The sequence below is a fragment of the Anomaloglossus baeobatrachus genome, chromosome 4 (genome assembly GCF_048569485.1).
Source record: "Anomaloglossus baeobatrachus isolate aAnoBae1 chromosome 4, aAnoBae1.hap1, whole genome shotgun sequence".
NCBI lineage: Eukaryota > Metazoa > Chordata > Amphibia > Anura > Aromobatidae > Anomaloglossus > Anomaloglossus baeobatrachus.
Genome location: NC_134356.1, coordinates 698794238 through 698802550, shown reverse-complemented (window position 1 = coordinate 698802550; position 8313 = coordinate 698794238).

Sequence of the window (8313 nt, the reverse complement as noted above, 5' to 3'; positions counted from 1 at the left end):
GGGGAGGTGTGTGCGTGTGGGGGGGGGAGGTGTGTGGGTGTGTGTGTGGGGGGAGGTGTGTGTGTGTGTGGGGGGAGGTGTGTGTGTGTGTGGGGGGGGAGGTGTGTGTGTGTGTGGGGGGGGAGGTGTGTGTGTGGGGGGGAGGTGTGTGTGTGTTGGGGGGGAGGTGTGTGTGTGGGGGGGAGGTGTGTGTGTGTGTGGGGGGGAGGTGTGTGTGTGTGTGTGTGTGTGTGTGTGTGTGTGTGTGTGTGTGTGTGTGTGTGGGGGGGGGGGGGGGGGGGGGGGGGAGGTGTGTGTGTGGGGGAGGAGAGTGCGTCTTGTGCCAGTGTGTGGGGGGGAGAGTGCGTGCGTGTGTCTTGCCTGCGGAGCTGACGTTTTACCTTGCAGCGTCTGTCTCCCCAGGTTGGTACGAGGGCGTCCGTCTCTGTGATGGGAAGAAGGGCTGGTTCCCCTCCCGCTATGTGCAGGAGATCACCAACGAGCATGTGCGTAGGAGGAACCTGCGCGAGCGTTACCGCGTGCTGCAGGCCGCCCGTCAGCTGATCACCTGACCCCGCGGCCCAGGAACAGTGTATTCCGGTGTGGATGGATGAGCAGCGCGGGGGCAGCGATGGCGCCAGGTTCTTTCTGACTTGTTGGGAACAACGCTCGGACTGCTGGATATAATGTGGTGGGCACCACAAGGCCCAGCACTGCCTGGATTTTGCCGGCCGTGGACACAGACTAGACAGCGCCTACTGCCAAATCGGGTGTAACCTCACTGATGTCTGAGCCTCGAGCGCAGATTGTGCCTCCTTTGCTGTATGATGAGAGTTGTAGTCCCCATGGTCCAGTGAATCGGAGCCAAGGATCCGCTGCGACCAAGGACATGAACTAGCGCCCCCTGGTGCCTCGCTGTCAGTCCGGGGTGAAGCGGCGGGATCCCGGGCTTCTGTAATGGGTGGATATGAATGTTATGGTGGACGTGCCTGTCTTCTCTAGATGAAAGGTCGCCTCCCCCATCCCCCCCGCGGCTGATGGTGTACCCCGGGGGTCGTGGAGCCGGACATGTGGAGACCCTGCTGTCGGAGGACCCGGCTCTCGTCTGTACCGCCGCACATTGCAGACACCTGGGGAAGGACTTCTCACGTTTTATCTCGGCGGCCGACCCCCGAGCACATGAAGGGTCCTGCGGGTGGTCCGGCTGCTCTCCGAGCACATGAAGGGTCCTGCGGGTGGTCCGGCTGCTCTCCGAGCACATGAAGGGTCCTGCGGGTGGTCCGGCCGCCCTCCGAGCACATAAAGGGTCCTGCGGGTGGTCCGGCTTCCCTCCTAGCACATGAAGGGTCCTGCGGGTGGTCCGGCCGCCCTCCGTGCACATGAAGGGTCCTGCGGGTGGTCCGGCTGCCTTCCTAGCACATGAAGGGTTCTGCGGGTGGTCCGGTCGCCATCACTGCGCAGGGTAGTCTTTGTGTCGTGTAGTCCGCTGTGGCCGCGTGCCTGTAATGTGGAGTAAACCTTTCTGTGGCGAGCGTGCTGTGGAGTTTCTGCTCGGCGCAGACGTAACGTGTGAGCGCCGTGCCGCACCCCTGTAATGTAAGGGCTTGTATGTGCGGGGATTAGGGGGGCCACATCAGGGAGCCACACAATGCACAGCATGGACCCCTATACTGTAGAGTTACCTTACATAGATTGTGATGGTCTCTGAGAGCGGGTGGAGCTGCCCTCCACAGTGACTGGATGCAGGGTAAAGCATGGTGGATGCGTCCTTTGCACAGCAGGATGTCATCGCCACATCTGGGGCTTTACTGCAGGTTTTTGTGACGTTTTGATAAAAAAAGGTCAGAAGCTGAGTTCTTAGGAGATGTCACCCGGCCCCTCACCCGGCCGTGGAGAAACGTCACTGGATCGGTCAATATGTGTCGATGCTAGCGCTCCATCACAATGGCGGACAGTGTGGTCCACAATGAGGTTGTTATACAGTAAGGGAGCACAATGGTGGGCGGCCATGTCTCGTGCGCTATCACCCCTCCTGTAAAACATTGTGCGTATACTAGATGTCTATAGATAAAGACGTCACCAAAGAAAGGGAGGGATAAAACATTTTTGGATGGGACCGTCTCGATGTCTTCTGTGTTTGGCAGTGGATCGGGGAGCGGCGGTTCACATGGCGGATCTGTCCGCACATTGTCTGCCACGCTTGGTGTCTCTGCCCCGCTCGGGGACTCGTCTGCCCCGCTTGGCGTCTCGGGGACTCGTCTGCCCCGCTCGGCGTCTCGGGAAATTGTCTGCCCCGCTCTATGTCTCGGGAACTCGTCTGCCCCGTTCGGCGTCTCGGGAACTCTTCTGCCCCGCTCGGCGTCTTGTCTGCTCCGCTCTGTGTCTCGGGTACTCGTGTGCCCCGCTCTGCTTCTCGTCTGCCCCGCTCTGCATCTCGGGGACTCGTCTGCTCTGCGTCTCGGGGAAATTGTCTTCCCCGCTCTGCGTCTCGTCTGCCCCGCTCGGTGTCTCGGGAACTCTTCTGCCCCGCTCGGCGTCTTGTCTGCCCCGCTCTGCATCTCGGGGACTCGTCTGCCCTGCTCGGCGTCTCGTCTGCCCTGCTCGGCGTCTCGTCTGCCCCGCTCTGCGTCTCAGCGTCTCATCTGCCCCGCTCTGCATCTCGGGGACTCGTGCCCCGCTCTGCGTCTCGGGGACTCGTCTGCCCCGCTCGGGGACTCGTCTGTCTTGCTCAGGGACTCGTCTGTCCCGCTTGGCGTCTCGTCTGTCCCGCTCGGCGTCTTGTCTGCCCTGCTCGGGGACTCGTCTGCCCCGCTTTGTGTCTCGTCTGCCCCGCTCTGTGTCTCAGGGACTCGTCTGCCCCGCTTTGCGTCTAGTCTGCCCCGCTCGTCGTCTCGTCTGTGCTGCTCGGCGTCTCGGGGGCTCGTCTGTCCCGCTCGGCGTCTCGGGGGGCTCGTCTGTCCCGCTCGGCGTCTCGGGGGCTCGTCTGTCCCGCTCGGCGTCTCGGGGGCTCGTCTGTCCCGCTCGGCGTCTCGGGGGCTCGTCTGTCCCGCTCGGCGTCTCGGGGACTCGTCTGTCCCGCTCGGCGTCTCTGGGACTCGTCTGCCCCGCTCTGCGTCTCAGATACTTGTCTGCCCTGCTTGGCGTCTCGTCTGCCCCGCTCGGCGTCTCGGGGACTCGTCTGCCCCGCTCTGCGTCTCGGGGACTCGTCTGCCCTGCTTGGCGTCTCGGGGACTTGTCAGCCCTGCTCTGCATCTCGGGGACTCGTCTGCCCTGCTCGGCGTCTCGTCTGCCCCGCTCTGCGTCTCGGGGACTCGTCTGCCCCGCTCTGCGTCTCGGGGGACTCGTCTGCCCCACTCGGGGACTCGTCTGTCTCGCTCGGGGACTCGTCTGTCCCGCTTGGCGTCTCGTCTGCCCCGCTCGGCGTCTCGGGGACTCGTCTGCCCCGCTTTGTGTCTCGTCTGACCCGCTCTGCGTCTCAGGGACTTGTCTGCCCCGCTTTGCGTCTAGTCTGCCCCGCTCGTCGTCTCGTCTGTGCTGCTCGGCGTCTCGGGGGCTCGTCTGTCCCGCTCGGGGGCTCGTCTGTCCCGCTCGGCGTCTCGGGGGCTCGTCTGTCCCGCTCGGCGTCTCGGGGGCTCGTCTGTCCCGCTCGGCGTCTCGGGGGCTCGTCTGTCCCGCTCGGCGTCTCGGGGACTCGTCTGTCCCGCTCGGCGTCTCGGGGACTCGTCTGCCCTGCTCGGCGTCTCGGGGACTCGTCTGCCCTGCTCGGTGTCTCGGGGACTCGTCTGCCCTGCTCGGTGTCTCCTCTTCCCTGCTCGTCGTCTCATCTTCCCTGCTCGTCGTCTCGGGGACTCGTCTGCCCTGCTCGTCGTCTCCTCTGCTCGGCGTCTCGTCTGCCCTGCTCGTCGTCTCAGGGACTCCTCTGCCCCACTTGGCGTCTCGTCAGTCCTGCTCATCATACTCGTCTGCCCCGCTCTGTGTCTCGTCTGCCCCGCTCTGTGTCTCGTCGTCTCCTCTGCCCTGCTCGGCGTCTCGTCTGCCCCTGCTCGGGGACTCTTCTTCCCTGCTCGGCGTCTCTGGGATTCGCCTACCCTGCTCATCGTCTCGTCTTCCCGCTCGGCGTCTCGGGTACTCGTCTGCCCCTGCTCGGGGACTCCTCTTCCCTGCTCGGCGTCTCTGGGACTCGTCTGCCCTGCTCGGCGTCTCGTCTGCCCCGCTCGGCGTCTCGGGGACTTGTCTGCCCCGCGTCTCAGGGACTCGTCTGCCCCGCTCGGCGTCTCGAGGACTCATCTTCCCCGCGTCATGGGGACTCGTCTGCCCCGCTCGGCGTCTCGGGGACTTGTCTGCCCCCGCTCGGCGTCTCGAGAACTCGTCTGCCCCGCTGAGCGTCTCATCTGCCCCGCTCTGCGTCTCGTCTGCCCCGCTCTGCGTCTCGTCTGCCCCGCTCTGCGTCTCGTCTGCCCCGCTCTGCGTCTCGTCTGCCCCGCTGGACACTTTGCTGCCGTTCTTCATTCATGAATTTGTACAAAACCATAGATGTATTGAAAAAAAAATACAAATACAGATCTCATACAGACACCCCTGAAACGCGTGACGGGGTCACAGTCTGGTCACTGGTCAGTGTAATAATCGGCGGTTCATGTAATAATCTAGTCTTTTTGGTACATGACAATTGTTTAGAGACTGAAGTGCGGCTTATATCTACTGTTACATCGATCCAGGGTCAAAACGTGGTGCTGGTAAGCCAAGGCTGCCATCTAGTGGCCGCTAGTCAGCACTGCGCACCTTAGGATTTAAACTATCAGTACCAGCACTTAATTATTTAAAAATAATGTCCAGTATTGGTGTATTAGAGAATAACCAGCATCTGCGTCATCCGACCCCAGGATGACCGGCGTCTGCATTGTCTGACCACAGGAAGACCAGCATCTGCATCGTCCGACCGCAGGATGACCGGCGTCTGCATTGTCTAACCCCAGGATGGCCGGCGTCTGCACAGTCCGACCCCAGGATGACCGGCGTCTGCTTCGTCTGACCCCTGGACGACCGGCGTCTGCGTCGTCCGACCCCAGGATGACCGGCGTCTGCGTCGTCCGACCCCAGGATGACCGGCGTCTGCGTCGTCCGACCCCAGGATGACCGGCGTCTGCGTCGTCCGACCCCAGGATGACCGGCGTCTGCGTCGTCTGACCCCAGGATGACCGGCGTCTGCGTCGTCTGACCCCAGGATGACCGGCGTCTGCGTCGTCTGACCCCAGGATGACCGGCGTCTGCGTCGTCTGACCCCAGGATGACCGGCGTCTGCGTCGTCTGACCCCAGGATGACCGGCGTCTGCGTCGTCTGACCCCAGGATGACCGGCGTCTGCGTCGTCTGACCCCAGGATGACCGGCGTTTGCGTCTGACCCCAGGATGATCGGCGTCTGCGTCGTCTGACCCCAGGATGACCGGCGTCTGCGTCGTCTGACCCCAGGATGACCGGCGTCTGCGTCGTCTGACCCCAGGATGATCGGCGTCTGCGTCGTCTGACCCCAGGATGACCGGCGTCTGCTTCGTCTGACCCCAGGATGACCGGTGTCTGCATTGTCTGACCACAGGAATACCAGCATCTGCGTCGTCCGACCGCAGGATGACCGGCGTCTGCATTGTCTAACCCCAGGATGGCCGGCGTCTGCACAGTCCGACGGCAGGATGACCGGCGTCTGCTTCGTCCGACCTCAGGATGACCGGCGTCTGCGTCGTCCGACCTCAGGATGACCGGCGTCTGCGTCGTCCGACCCCAGGATGACCGGCGTCTGCGTCGTCCGACCCCAGGATGACCGGCGTCTGCGTCGTCCGACCCCAGGATGACCGGCGTCTGCGTCGTCCGACCCCAGGATGACCGGCGTCTGCGTCGTCTGACCACAGAATGACTAGCTGGGTCTCTGGAGCAAGAATGTTAAGCAAATTAAGTGATAGACTTTCCTCCCCGGCCATCCCATAACCCCACTGCCATCATCGGCCTCTCCATTCACAGTGGTAAATGCGCACCTGTGCAATGATCCTGCTGTCTAATCTCGATCTTGATCTGTTGCACCTGTGAGGTGGAGGATTATCTCCGCAGATGAGACGTGATCACTAACAGATTTACACACATTTGTGAACAATATGTGAGAGACAAAGGCCGTGTGTGTACAAAGACAAAGGTTTGGTTCTAAGAGGTCAGCGCCTGAAGAAGGAAGAGTTGTGTTTATTCAGCGCAGTTTCCATTTTTCCCTCAATCACAGATCGGTGCCATCTCCGGTTGTTATAATCCTTACTTGAGCCAAAGGTTAAAGTGATGGTGGATTAGAAGGCAGACCTGGATTCGGTGCTGTCTGATTTTTTTAAGTTTGGGCACCCACCCTGCATGATTAGTACCCAGCTGCACCCCCTTTGGTGAGTATTACAGCTTGTAAACACTTTTTGTAGCAGCATAGAATCTTTCAGTTCTTGTTTTGAGGGATTTTCAAACATTCTTCCTTGAAGACGTCTTCAAGTTCTGTGAGATTCCTGGCCTATCTTGCACGCACTGCTCTTCCTTGGAGACGTCTTCCAATTCTGTGAGATTCCTGGCTCGTCTTGCATGCACCGCTCTTCCTTGAAGACGTCTTCCAGTTCTGTGAGATTCCTGGGTCGTCTTGCACGCACCGCTCTTCCTTGAAGACGTCTTCCAGTTCTGTGAGATTCCTGGCTCGTCTTGCACGCACCGCTCTTCCTTGAAGACGTTTTCCAGTTCTGTGAGATTCCTGGCCTGTCTTGCACGCATTGCTCTTCCTTGGAGACGTCTTCCAGTTCTGTGAGATTCCTGGCCCGTCTTGCACGCACTGCTCTTCTTTGGAGACGTCTTCCAGTTCTGTGAGATTCCTGGCTTGTCTTGCATGCACCGCTCTTCTTTGGAGACATCTTCCAGTTCTGTGAGATTCCTGGCTCGTCTTACATGCACTGCTCTTTTGAGATTTCACCACAGATTTTCAATGATGTTCAGATCAAGGGACTGTGAGGCCATTGTAAAATCTTCATCTTGTGCCTTTGAGGTCGTCTACTGTGGATTGTGTGTTTACGATCATAATCCATTTGTAGAAGCCATCCTCCTTTTCTCCTTCAGCTTTTTTACACATGGTGTTAAATTTGCATCAAGTATTTGTTGAAATTTCATTGAATTCTTTCTTCTCTTGACCCGTGAAATGTTCCCCGTGCCATTGGGTGCAACACAACCCCAAAGCATGATTAATCTACCCCCATGCTTAATGGTTGGCGAGATGTTCTTTTCCTGAAATTCTGCGCCCTTTTTTCTCCACAAATACCTTTTAATCATTTTGGCCATACACATACATATTAACCTCATCGGTCTACAGGACTGGTTTCCAAAATGCCTCCAGCTTGTTTAAATGTTCTTTTGCAGACTTCTGACACTGAATTTTATGGTGAGGACGCAGGAGAGGTTTTCTTCTGATGAACCTTCCATGGAGGCCATATTTGTGCAGGTGTTTCTGACCAGATGGACAATGTACCACAACTCCAGAGACTGCTAAATCTGAAGGTCTTAGGCAGGGGTTCTGATTTGCCTCTCTAGCAATACTACGAACAGCTCTCTCAGAAATTTTGCTTGGTCTTCCAGACGTTATCTTGACGTCCACCATTCCTGGTAACAGCCATTTATTAATTACATCAGTAACCTTGATTTTGACTGGGGTGCACAAACTTTTACATGCCACTGTAGCCATCTCTAATTCTCAGCCCCCCCCCCCCTCCCCCAGAGGTGGTGTATGACTATGGGGGGGGCTCCTGACTGGACCTCGGCCTCCTAAGGAGGTGGTGTACTATGGGGTCTCCTACCTGGACCTTGGTCTAGAGATGGTATGAAACCATGGGAGGTTTACTGATCTCCTGGGGTCTCCTTTGCCCTGACCACTGTAGGGGGCCTACAGTTGGTTGATATGAGACTCTGTATCACGACTTATAATTATCTTCATAAATAATCCTGAGATGTTTTCCAGTGATGAGCATCTTCTAGTAGTCGGGACAGGATGACCGTTATGGTGTTTTTCACTCACCCATAACACCATGGAGAAGGGATCCACCCATCAAGGAGAGGGGATCCACCCATCAAGGACAGGAAACCTTCTGAATAAAAGGTTGGTACGCTCTCACACAGCAGTTGGTGTCTTGTCCTTGATGGGAACCTCTGTGAAGATGGCGGTATGAAGAGGAAAGCAGATTCTCCCAGGCCTGGCCAGACTGATGCATGCAGTGGCTTCGTTCTTGCCGCGGCTGGTGCAGGGTCCAGGATATTATGTTTGGGGGAGGTTGAGATCAG